Here is a 14057-nt window from a genome sequence, read left to right on the forward strand (position 1 = left end):
TAGTGTTTTGGTTCTTGTAGTGTTGTGCTTGTTCGATAGTGGCATCAGGAGGTCCGTTGGTTGCTAGGATGGTGGTTAAGTCTTCCACTCTAATCTTAGTGATCCCTACATGATGTTGACATGAACATTCATACTTGTTAAAAAAAAAAAATATTGGCTTGTATTTCATCCTTGTTCCAAGGATCTCCGGGCAGGGCATCCCTTCTTGTATCAGATTCCATGTTCAAACATTGGGATCTCAGCATATATGTGGCCCATATAGTTGATGTTGCATTGTGTAAGTGCAAGTGTCTTGGTAAAGAGCTCATGATCTTTGTTGCTTTAGTATCTACTTGTGATGGACTTGCTTGTCCAAGAGATATGACTAGATCAATGTGAAGAGAAGGAAGTGAGTCTTCCTGGTTCTATAGATGGAATTGATGTGCCTTGTTTGGTTGGTTTCTTGTGTGATCGTATTCGATGGAACCACTGATTGGTGTCCATGTGATGGCTTAGAGTGCCTCTTCTATTTCTCCTTTTGGAGTAAGGTGCATTGTTTCTCTATTTTCTCCTACTTTTAAGTAAATAAAGGATTCTTATTTGTGACTCTAATTATGTCGTTATACTAATGAAATGGTTCTTTTCTTTGAGAAATAAGTGTTTATTATGAATCATTGCAAAGAAGTAGGTTTTGTATTATATACTTGGGTTTATGACTTAAGTCCTTAATTTAATTACTTCTTGAGCATTGTGGAAATTTGTATTAAAATTGATGGATATCTAAATGTTGCATTTCATGGAAAGTATTGTTGTATGCATATGCATGAGGTTACTGATGGTATACTACTTGGTGTGTCTAAGTGTGTTCTCTAACATTGCTAGGATGATGTATTCCTTAGAATTGTGTGGTGATTTATCCCTCTTGTGTGACTGTTCTTAGTTGTCACATGTGATGTGATTTGTTTGATGCCTTATTCTATTTGGCTAAAGGTATTTTCCTCATGTTGTTGGGCTAGAATTGGTTTTCAGTATTTTTCTCTCTTGGAGTAGTCATCAATTTTTTTCTATTACTCTCTTTGTGATAGTTGTCACATTCAACTTATTGTTGAACTAATACCTTTTTTGATTTACTATTGGAATTGACAAATTCCCCATTCAGACTTTTTTTTTGGTTCATGATGACTATTCTGAATGTGTTTCTAACTGATGCCCAGTTGTGTATCATGACTCTACCATGTTCATCTCGAACCTCTGGTAGTATGTACAAGGGATAATATCATAGAGAATATACTAGTGTGGTTGTCATAGATGTAAAATTTCTTATGTAATTGGATGGTTTAAATTATGAGTAAACGTAATGTTATTATTGAAAGAAATTTAAAAGATATGTACTTGTTTTAGGGTAAGTGACTCTTGAACCCTTGCTTTGAAAACCTTTAAGTTCTTTGTGTATTAGTGCTCATGTTATGTTTAACTAATGAAATTATGAAAGATAAGTAATGATTCTTTTAGTGTGTGAACTACCTTTCATTCCATGCCTTATGTTGTGTTGGGCATGTGTGTTCTTGAGTGGTTTTGGACATTTTGTCTGTCATTTGTTTTGGTAACTGAGACTATTGATTTTGCCTATGATGTTTTGTCTGGAGTGGTGATTAAACCTCCTAGGTCTTATAACTCTCTAAGCTTAATCATGTTGTAGGCCTTGTTGATATCTTTCTAACACTTTTCAAATGGAGCCAATCAGATTCTGAATGTGAAAGTTATGGCCTCCAAAGTGTAGGTAGTTTTGTGTTGTTTTGAAATTTCATGCGAGAATCTAGTGGTCATGCACTTTATCACCTAGTTCATTGCAATTCCTCACTTGGTTTGATGAGAAACTTCACATGAGATTGTACTAATGGAAAAATTTTCATGGGGAACATCAAGCAATTCTTTTGCACTTCTGAAGGTGCAAATCACTATTTCGAGTATTCTTTATTGAGTAGAAGCCAATTCAATCGTGACATGTCACATTTATGGCTATTGGAGAAGTTTAACCCTTCATGATTATTCTTAGGGAGGTGTTAAAAAATCTTGATAATTTACTAGGTACTTGTTTGAATTTGTGCTTGGGGTTGTGTGTTTCCTACATCACCATCCCACCCTTGTGAGGTGAAGTGTGGTTTGTGAGCATTCCTTTCTCAAGGTTGATGTTTCCTTGTCATTTGGGAGTGACTTAGTACTTTGATGAGTTTAGATTCTACTTTTTGGACTTTAACTTTGGTACATCTCCACATTCTTTTCTCTCTTGAGAAAGTAGGCTAGTGTGGTTATGCCACTAGGTTAGTTAGTGTTTTCAAATGAGTATGTTGATGGTTGGTGGGATTGTGAGTTCCCTAATACACCTTGGGTTGATTTAGTGCAAAGGTTGAGAGAGACTCCCTCTTAGTCCTAATACTCTACAGTTTCTTCCTCACTAAGCTTGTTTCTTAAGGAGGATTGTCTCAGTCAAGTTTTCTCTTAGACAATTGACTTGATGTTAGAGATTGAGTTTAGTGGTAGGTTGGGTGTGGTATTCCCAACATGGTGCTAGAGGGACATGGTATCGTTGGACACATGTTACCATCTTATGAATTGGTATGCAAATATTACATGATTGTGTCCACTGATGAAAGTCTTTGCAACCTTGTGGAAAGGTGATATCTTGTCTGGTTGGGTTGTGTAACCCTAGTTCTCGGTGATAGTTAAGCTTTTGTACTTTGGAGAGGCATTGTGCTCCTACACTTGGTGGTTAGTGGTAGTAAGTAGTCTTTTGGGGTGTGCAATTTTGTTAGTAAATTATCATCCACTTTGTTCAAAGAATGAGTTTACGTGGTTTCAAGAATGCTCATGTGTGACATGATTGTGTTCTTGGGAATTTTGGGATGGTTATTTGCTCATGATTCCAACTCTTGTTGGAAGTGTGCAGTTTTTCTGACCTTGTTTTGTGGTTATGTGGTAGGCACATGTTTAGTTGGGCACCTGTGGATGAGGTAGAGTGAATTTTTCCTTCCCTTATATTGTTGACTTTATGGCTAGATGGATTTTTTCCTAGCATTTAGGAAGTTCCTTATTGGAAGACCTTATGTCAATGTGACACCCATTCTCTTGTGGTTGACATGTTTGGGGTTGATGTGATGCTTTGAGAATGTTGAAGTGATTTTGGTTTGACTTGTGGAGAGCTTCTTGAGTCATTCCTATTGCTCAGTTTTGATTTTTCTCTTGGTGTGTTTTGGTTTCTATTCTTGGATTGCAGGCTTCTAGGAGTAAGCCTAGTCTTTGGGGGGGATGATGTAGGGTCTTTCCCATTTGACTTTTGTAAGTCATCCTGATGGATACAACCTTGTTGATCTCTCCTTGATATGGGATTGTGATTGGTACCATGAGTGGTCTACACCATTGAGGTGATTGGAGTCATGTTTCTATATCAATTTCTTTGTTTATGCTTTGATTGATTTTTGAGATTATAATGATTTATGGTTCACTGAGGTTTGTGCTAGTGGTTACTAGGATCAATGTGGTATCATGAGGTTGTTCTATGATTACCTTGAGATGTGTGCAAAGGTTGCACTGTGCACTTTTACCATGCTAAACCGGACTGGGATCGTATAGCAGTGGTTAGTCATGTTTATGACTATGGTTGCTAATGTATTTTATGTTCCTTTTTATGTTGTGTTAGCAACCATTATTTAATGGTTAAATAATCATAAATAAATTGTACATGTTGGATTATTTGGTTTTGTGTTGAGGATATTTACCTTGTTATGTTTTGGATCCAAGAGATATTTGCTACTTATGTTATGTTATAGTTTTGAGATGACCTAAGGGTCAGATGTTATACCTTGATTTCAGTATCATAGATATTAGACTATTATGTTGTTTAGTTGATCATATTGCATGATGATGAAATTTTGAGATGACAGTGTGTTTTATGATGATATATGGTTATTTGATATTTGGACATATCCCTGATTATGCTATTTGATGGATTTAATGCATTTATTTCTTTGGCTATATTATTATATGCAATTGCACTTGATCATGTTGTTTAGCATGTAGGATTTATATCCCTATTAGTGGCACATGGAGTTAGTGATTCAGCTATTCATATTTTACCAATGTCATGCCTGTATGGTTGACATATCCTTATTTTAATTGTTTAGTTAATCCTTTTGGTGATTATTAAATCAGAGCTCATTTGAATTATGTGATTAGACCTGTGAGCATGTATGTGTATTTAGAGGTCACTCTATCATGAAAGTGTTATGTGATTTTTAGTGTTTTTGGGTTTTCAAGCTTTAAATCTTCTCAAAATTAATTTCTAGTAGATTTTCCTTAAATTAATTCTCATTACAAGGAATAACCTATTTTTGTTTGGGTCAATTCAAGGTTTAACTAAATTGGCTGGTTAATTTCCCTAATCAATTATTCACTTGAAAAGTGAATAAGTATTGAAAAAGAAATTCAATTCCTCACTTCTCACCTTCAAATTAAAAAGTTGGAGAGTAAAACCCAAAATCATCTTCATGAGGATTTACTATTTTGTTCATTGTGGGAGCTGCGAGCATGGGATCATCACGAGGTTGAGCTTGTTGGATATAGTTCAGGGAGGCCTTGGATTACCACAATTTTTAGCCACTTCTACAAGCTTTTTATTTTCTATTTTAGATTACCATTTTTCCTCTTTTGGCTGTGAGGTAGGGCTTTGTCATTTTTTTGTTTCTGCTCCCTTTCAGCATTTGTTTTTGGTAGTTGTTTGTTAGGAGGCTGAGAACTAGTGTTTCCCTCCATTTTTGTACACTAGTTCTACCTGGTTGGGCGGGTACGAACATTTCTTTATTCTTTAGGATGAGGGTTTGGGGTTTTGCACCATTATGTTGGCCATTTTTGCATACGATGTCCAAACTTAATTATTTTTGGATTTTTGGGTTTTTTTTTTTACCCAAAAGCCAAATGGGTTTTAATTTCAAAGTTTTTTCAAAATTTGGGGTTTTTACCTCATTTTGTATGCCACCCTATTTTCTTGTTGTTTTGTGGACACTAGGATTCATTTAGAATCCATACTCTTGGATTGAGGCTAGTTTATTGAGTTCATGATGTTTGGTCTTGTTGCATCATTGGAATTCGTGTAGAATCCATACTCTCAAATTGAGGCTAGTCGAGTGATTTCATGATATGGTTTTATGTCTTTCAGATTCGTGTAGAATTCATCCTCCCAAGTTGTTTTCAGTTGAGTGATCTTTTGTATTGTGCTCTCATCTAGTCCTTGTGTTATGATCTTCACAATGGTGGTGCACCATACATGAGTACGTGTGTGTACATTTGACAGGTGACTTGTAAGGCCTAATCTTCCATGGTACTTTCAAAAGTTATGATCATTGGGGTTGGGATGGGAATATGCATGCCCACAAGCACTTTTCATAGGCTGAGCATGGGTAGAGTAGGGTAGCATATGGAGGGGGCGTCTATAATGCATTTTGGTGTCCATTTCCCATTTGATTGAAGAAATTTTTAATTAAGTTATAACTAAAGAAAATATTGGGTGGTAATAAAACTAAAGATAATAAAATTCTTGTGCCAAGCCATTCCATTGAGGGATGTTGAATCCACATGATTTGAGCTTGGGGTTTTTGATGCCAAGTGACTCTCCATGATGTCAGTCCCTACTTAGTAGTCTTTTGAGTGTCTGACTAGGACCTATACTCCTTGCATTGTCTTAGGTTCTTGGTTACAACTGTCATACTATCTAGTGTGAGTGTTAGCCATGGATGTTGTTCTTGTGTGTTTGTAGTTGGATCATTATCTCCATTAGCATGGTGGGAGTGGACCTATGGGTTCCATGTGGTTGGAAGGCATAGCTACCCCTACCACTGCTAGGGACTAGTATATAGAGACAGTCTTTTTTCCAAGTGCGATATTGCTTTTAGTTCGTTGTGATGTTCCTTCTATTCTTTTCCTTCATTGTATGATTAGATGGTTAGATTCTAATTGTTTGTCTTTCAGTGCTTGTCAAGTGTTTTCTCCTTGAAATATGGATCCAGTACTCCCTAGTGTGGAGGAATGACATTACCTTATTTCCTTAGCTTTTTGTTGTGTTTTGTGTTTGTGTGTTGATTTAAGATCTCATGCAAGATTGCACTTTCTCATGCGAGGATGGAAGACTTCACGTGCTGTGTTGGGTTTCTTGGCACAGCTTGTTACTTTCTTTCACCAAACCCTACGCAAATCCTAAGGTGTTTTTTTAGTACAACCAACACTTCCTCATGCAAAAATGCACTTTCTTGCATGAAAATGTGTTTCTTCATGTGCCACAATGCACTTCTTTGCATGAAACCCTGGTAGAGGGCAAGAAACAAGACATGTCTCCTTTAGTTTTCTGAGTTTCTAATACCCATGGGGTTGACCCAATTTACCTTTGTTGGGTAGTTTAGAGATTTCTTTTTCTATTGTTAGTTTCTAGTGTTTTTGTTCTTGTAGTGTTGTGTCAGTTCGGTAGTGGTGTTAGGAGGTCCGCTAGTTGCTAGGATGGAGGTTAAGTCTTTTATTGAAATCATAGTGATCCCTATATGATGTTGACATGTGCATTCATACTTGTAAAAAATGATAATCTTGGCTTGTATTTCATCCTTGTTCAAAGGATGTCCAGGCAAGGCATCACATGTATTACTAGTTTGGCATGAACTAAGTAAATGACTTAAGTGTGTTGACACTCAATTGTCAAAACCAATCTGAGATCAACAATCTCCCCCTTTGACATGAGTGTCAAAAACACTTGACTATACATAACTATCTAATATTCTTCAGTATAATATATTCACGAGTCTTCTTATATACAAAACTTGAAATTTTCAAAAATTTGTAATAGACTATATACCTCAAAAGTTTGTAACTCCCTCTGAGTTAATGTGCCTAATCTACATCAAAAATTTGTTCTCCATTATGAGTAGATTTGTCCCTTGCTGATACTCTTTCTCTTCAATGTATTTTCATCTGATGCTCTATCATCTAATATATGCTTTGCTCTGTATTTGTCTCTGTATCTATTTTCTTCAAAATATATATCATTAGGGTCAAAAAGTAATTTAGCTTCCCCTTTCATTTCTCTCTTCTTGCTTCTTCTTATTTTCTCCCCCTTTCATTTAGTTTCCCCCCTTTTTCATCGCCCCCTTTTCATTCACTTGTATCTCCACCCTTCTCTTTTCTTTTATCTCCCCCTTTGCTTTTTTATCTCACCCTTTTCGACACTTATGTCAAAGGGTCTATACACTTATGGTGTATTTGTCAAAAAAGGATTTGTGGACCTCCATGATTATTTTTAGAAAAATATCCCAATTGTCACATGCAAAATGTATTGACTTTATTTTCATTGCTTGCTCTGTTGCACGGTGAACTAGTCCATCTAACATAGAAAGATTAAGATGTTTCTTCAACAAATTTTTTGCATATCCTAGTTCTTTATGGAGTATCTCCATATGGGGGGTAAGGAAGACTTCAATATTAATCAACTTGGCTCTTATATTAGCCTCATTTTCTATTAACATAGCTAATTGACTTTGTGATTGAAGCAATGAGTTAAAATACTTCTCAGTCTAAGTTGGGTTCTAAGGTAGTTGCATACCTAAGACTTTTAAAATTATCTCTAGACTCAAAATTTTATGGCTTGTTTCTTGAGTGAAGAGTGTGGGATCACATAGTTTGGTTTACAATGAGAAAATGTTCTCAAGTACCTTATTTACTTTCTTAATTTTTGTAGCCAATTACACTTGCATCAATTCTATGTAACCAGATATCTTTTCATTCTTTTTTTCTTGAAATTTCCTTTCAGACCATTCCAAAAGTTTTGCATTAGTGTCCTAATCTTCATTGTTCACCAATTCCACAAAGAAAGTGTTTTCAAGATGAATGCATCTAAGAAGATGACTTTGATTTCTTTTAATGCTTGCCTCTCTCTATACTCCTTTCTCAGCATTTCTTGATTTTTCTTCTTTACTAAGGCTTGTTGCATTATGCCTATCTATTCTAATGTTATGGTTGCATAATCATACTTAGGTATCACTATTTCTTCATCTAGAGTTACATCTCCATAGTGAACTACCTTAGCAACTTTGAAGGAACTTGAGCCCAGTGCTGAGATCTGCAATGGTACAGCTTCAGTATTTGGCTCTTGAAGGACTTTTTTAGGAGTGCCAGATGTTGGTAATCTTACCAATGCTTGGGCGGCCTTTTATTCCTTCTCCTTTGGTATGTCCTTACTTTCTTCAAATATTCTATGATCAATTATTGTTGGTGTAAATAATTATTCACTATTTACACTTACTTAATTTTACTTAGGTTAATGTATTACTTTAATATTTATTTATTAGTCAGCTAGGAGTATGTGCACTCTTGTGAGTTTTCATCTTGACAACACAAGAGTTCACACCTCTTTTATGCACATGGTGTTTACAACATCTCCACTTGAGATACACCTTGTCATTCTTATCCTCTCATCTAGAATGATGGATAAGATGTGTTCTTAGTTGTCATGTTTATCTTGTCTCCTAGATCTTTTTGGAGACATTCTAGGTGCTTCTTGAGAGGACTTTATATACAGGTACTCCTAGTGTGTTTGTACATACAATACAGAGCAATGAATGAGGACATACTCTGATATATTGACCATAATCCTTTTTGGTTTACAGTTGTGCTTGTGTTCAAGTTCTTTGATCTTGGGTGAATTTTCTCTAAGAAAAATTCTTACATAGTATTAGAGCTATACCAAATTCTTACATGGTATCAGAGCTTGGAGAATCTCTCTTCACATATTCATTTGAGACCATTGTTGCTTCAACACCTCAACCTGAATTTAGAATACTATAGAAATTGGGAGTATCTAGAGCTAGAACGGACATTGCCATTGCATCCAAAATGTTAATTTGGTGAAGATTGGCTATAAATTCAGCTACTCTAGGCCAAAGTGAATTGTGAGGAAAATTTATTTTGCAAATTAAGACCTAGAGGCTCCAATTTACAATTTAGGTATGGTCATTTTGCAGATCTAATTAATTGTTTTTCAGATCTGTAATTTATTTTTTTTTGAATTTTTTTTTGAATTTTTTTTTAAGGTTAGGCGGCCTTGTAGACAAATTTTTTGTGCAAAACCAGCTAATCATATCCCAACCCTACACACGTGTGGGATATTCCTCCTATTTCATAGAATATTCCCTTCAAATAAAAAACTAAACCAAATCTATATTCGACTACAACTTTTGGCCATTCCACCTTCCATAATCAAACTAGCCAAATCCACACACAGCTCTAGTGAGTTGACCAAGCTACAAAGTTTCGGAAGCTCTTTCCACATCTGGTAGCTTGTTATTTTACTACTATGGGAATGGGTTTTTAAACCCTTTGCATTCCTAAATCCCCATCGATGTGGGATAAAAAAATTTCCCTATTGGTTCTTATTAAGTAGGGCTTAGTTACTTCTTTTCCAACAACAAGTAACAACTCTTCACAACATTTATTCCATTCTGACAACAACTGTTTCAACTTTCAGCCCCCATGAATGGATTTTCCTCCTAGTAACATTTTTTTTGTGTGGCACATCTATTGTAATCTAGTGTCATGAACACTGCATTTTTTAGTCATTTGTTTCATGTTTCTAGTGTAGTTGTTAAGGCTCTAGCCCCTACCAAGTTGAAGACTACTGCCAAATTTTCCCAACCATTCTCCTTTCTCAACCCTCAAAAATACACTTTTGGCATTGGTTTTCAAAAACCTAGCAACCACGTGAGCATTTTGGGCACTATTGACTATTTGCCACATGGAATTTCCTAGCCTCATCATGCAGTAATCCAGATTGCCACCTGTGACCTACAAAATGTAGCTCACTTGCCATATAAATAGACCCACCTACATCAGTTTTGACACTTGTCTACCATGGTGGAATGACAACTCAGCCAACCGTACCACTGGCTAGACAGACTAATAGACTACTACAAGGACTACCAATAAGGAGCCATGTCACACTTTTCTATACTATTCCATATAGGTGATGTCATCTAGCCATACGATCGTACACCACATCATCCTAGGGGACCTTTTTTGCTGATGTTAGCTAGACATGAAGTTAAATTTGGTGACCATTTGACCATCAAAACTAGGCATTTTATAGCCACTTTGAAGGTCATTTGACCATCCAATTTAAGCACACAATTTTCCTTCCAGATCCCTCTCCAAATTGTTTTTTGATTTGGCAGTCTGACTTTGAGAGCTCATAACTCATACATCCAGATTCCAAATTAGGTGCAAATTTTTTTTTTTTGAATTTGGGTAGAATTTCCTAAGAATTTCAGTGGTGGTGTTCTTTTCTAGTTTTGGTGAAAGGATTTGCTAGAAATTACATTTTTTGGTGACTATACCTATTCAATCCTACATATTGCAACTTCAAATGCTCCATACGGGCTCATCTGGACACAAAAAAAGGTTCCATTTTTTTGAAAGTGCATTATTTTTCATCTACTTTCTAGATTTGCAGTTAGATTCTAGGGTTGTTTGGACAAAAATCTCACTTTTAGAACTAGGTCTTTTTATGCATTGTATTACTTTGATTACTTTTCAGAATTGTTGTACATCTGAGCTACAGTGCTTAGTGATAGATTTGGGGCTCAAAAGGTAGTTGTAAAAAAAGAAAAATTACAAATCCACTTTGTTCATTTTGACAACTGGCTTATTGTACACTCACTACGTATAAAGTGCCAAAAGCATCTTTTTTTTTTTTGCCAGGGGGGGGGGAGGTGTCTTTTGATTGAGTGAAAAGAGGGGGTGTATATTGTGTATTGTATCTCTCTCTTGTGCTTACTTTTCTACATCATGGGTTCACCTAAATTTACTCTTCTAACTTTACACAATTCTTCTACATGGAAAGATATTGTATGGAGTAGATTAATGGAAAAAGGTCTAAATCTTTATGTTGATGGTACAATTCTAAAACCAACTGATGCTAAAGAACTCATTTATTGGAAAATTATAGACAATCGAGCATTAGGAATTATCAGGAGTTTTGTAGATAGAGATCTCTTCTTCCACATTGCTAGTTTCACGGAATCCAAACCTACATGGGACAAACTTGAATCATTGTATGGTAAGGTGGATGACAAAAAAGGGATTTTAGATTGAGGATGATCTTCTTCTCTTAGATCCAAAGAACTTTGACACAATTCATGATTACAAAAACAAAGCCAATGAATATAGGACACTACTTAAAGATTGTGGAAATCTCATGAAGGATGACAAGTTGATTCATCACATCCTAAAGAGGCTACCTTCAAAGTATGCTTCCTTTGTTTTGAGTTATAATGCTTACAGGTTGACCATGGGAAGTGCTTTCTATAATCCTACATTTGATGCATTTGCAAAGATGTCGATTGTTGAACAATCTCACTTGATAGATTTGGGACTTCTCATGACATCAAAGACCAAAGCATTGGTCACTAGTGATGAGCACCAATCAAGTCAAGGAGGGAAAAGTTCTAACTATAGCAAGAAGAAGTAGTGGAAGTAGAAATCACAATATGAGACATAGCAATCCTCCTCATAGCAAGACAATTATTCTTCCAATAAGAAGGGAAGTAATGAAAAGAAGGAAAAACCTTTTTGTACATATTGCAAAAATCCAAACCATGATGAGCATCATTGCAAGACTAAAAGAATCAATGAGTTGGAAAACCTACTCAAGAAGAACAAAATTCAAGTGCCAAGTACTTCCAAGGATTCAACTCCAACCACTTCAAAGGGAAAAGGGAAAGCACTTATGGCAAACACAAGTTCTTCTTTAGAATGGATACTAGACTTAGGTGCCTCCTATCATATGGGTTCTTCAAAGGGAGGCTTTTCTTCATTGAAGCAGTCACAAGTACCACACATCTTCATGGGAAATGATACAAAAATGGAAGTTGAAGGGAAAGGACATATGGAAATGGAAAATGGGGAATTTAGGGATGTTATCTATGTTCCAAACCTTAGCTCCAATCTCCTCTTAGTTTACCAAATCACTCACCTTGGAGATGGTCATAAAGTTGAGTTCCTTCTAGATTTAGTGATCATGCAAAGTCTTACAGATGATTCATTGGTTGTAGTGGAGAAATTCAATAATGGAAAAAAGGCTTTATTCCTTCTCCCACTTTGTGCCTAAGTCTCCTTCACATGCCTTGTTAACTCAATCTAATTCACAAATCAAAATATGGCATGAGTAGTTTGGTTATCTTGCCTTCTGCTATCTTTACCAACTTTTCTCAAAACACACGGTCAAAGGTCTACCTAACATCAACTTTTCTAAGGGTGAGTGTTCTTCATGTTTAGTGGATATGCATCTTGAGGAGAAGTATGATAAAAGGAAGTCTTCTAGAGCACCATTTGTTCTCTAGTTGATTTACATGGTATTAGTAGAACCTTTTGTAGTGACTTCAGTTAGCCAAGGCTACTACATCCTTACTTTTTTTGATGACTTTTCATGGTTTACATGGGGCTATTTGCTTCATCAAAAGAATGAAGTGGTTGTTAAGGTTCAAGCCTTTAAGATTCATGTTTAACAAAAATCTAGGAAAGCCATCAAGGTTCTACAGATGGACAATGGAAGCAAATATGTGGACAAAAGACTTAAGGACTTTTCCAAACTTGAGGGAATTGATCTTCAAAATCCAGTAGCATTCAGTCCACACAAGACAAATATTGCAGCCATTAGGATTAGAATTCTTAAGTCCATGGAAAGTTGCATGATTAAAGCCAAGTCTCTTGATTCAATACTTGAAGTTGAAGCCATTAGCAATGCCACTCACATAATTAGTAGGTCTCCTCATAATGCCCTAGATGGGAAGATCCCTTTTGAGGCATGGTGTGGTAGAAAAGTAGTTGTGAGTCACTTCAGAGTCCTTAGTTGTCTAGCATGGGCAAACCTATCTTCCACGGGATGCAAGGCACCAACACTTAGGCTAGATATTGTTAAGGCTTATAGATTTATGGATCTTGAGACTTTGAGATTTTTGTGGAGAAGGATGTTCACTTTGAGGAAAGTTCACCCAACTTATCGTCTAATCCTCTCCACACTTCATACACTGTGGAAACTAATTGTGACACCAATGATAGTGCTTCAACACATTCAGATATGTGGGGTTCTATCAATATTTGTAGCAAAAGGTCATGGCATCAATATAGTCCACATGCTTATATTTCCATAGTGAAATATCCAGTATAGTAGGGTACATGTTTTCTTCTAGCTCCAGCTTTAGTTGATGACTTCTTGGCATACATTGTAGGTATCTTCATGGAGTCACACACCATAGATTTGGGAGAGAACCTTGATGATTTTCATCTTCTCTTTGATCATGATGATCCTTCTACAATTTTTGTGAGGTCTCACTTTGAGCCTCATGTCCATTCTCTACATGATCCATATTTACAGGCTAATGTGATTGTGGATAATTATGTACAACAATTGTCGATGGTCTCTTTGTTAGTTGAGGAGATAGATGGTTACTTGAAATAGGTTCTGCATCACTCCTTGCTAGATCTACACTTCTTCTCAATAGGTTTGGAGGGATCCATCATTAATATCAACATAGGGAAACTTGAATAGGTTTTAGAGACACCTTACATCATTGAGATTCTTTCTATACAAAGGGGAAGTGTCTCACCAGTACCTCTACTATTGTTTCTTCCAAAGGGGAGGAACATCATTCAATTGTCATGGATTAGCTTCTACATTGGATCATTTCTCACTGATCAAAAAAGTACCTTTAGGGGCAAGACTACCTTTTCTCCTTCTCCTTCTCCATTACCGGGGGGGTGGGCGGGAGGATTTTTTCCTCTTAAGGGGTTTTGTGCTTCTCCCATTTCTCTCTTGTATATACTAGATGTATGTTGTAGGGGGGTGGGTGTGGGTCTTGATTACTCCATCCATCCATGCATCTTGTCTCTTCATCTCTCTTTTTGGTGGAGCATTTTTCCCATGAGATTTTCCCTCTTTCTTCACTTTATGAGTGACTTTATTTTTATTATGTACATGGGTACCTAACATGTCC

The sequence above is a fragment of the Cupressus sempervirens genome, chromosome 7 (genome assembly GCF_028749045.1).
Source record: "Cupressus sempervirens isolate cs-2001-9-10 chromosome 7, ASM2874904v1, whole genome shotgun sequence".
Taxonomy (NCBI): domain Eukaryota; kingdom Viridiplantae; phylum Streptophyta; class Pinopsida; order Cupressales; family Cupressaceae; genus Cupressus; species Cupressus sempervirens.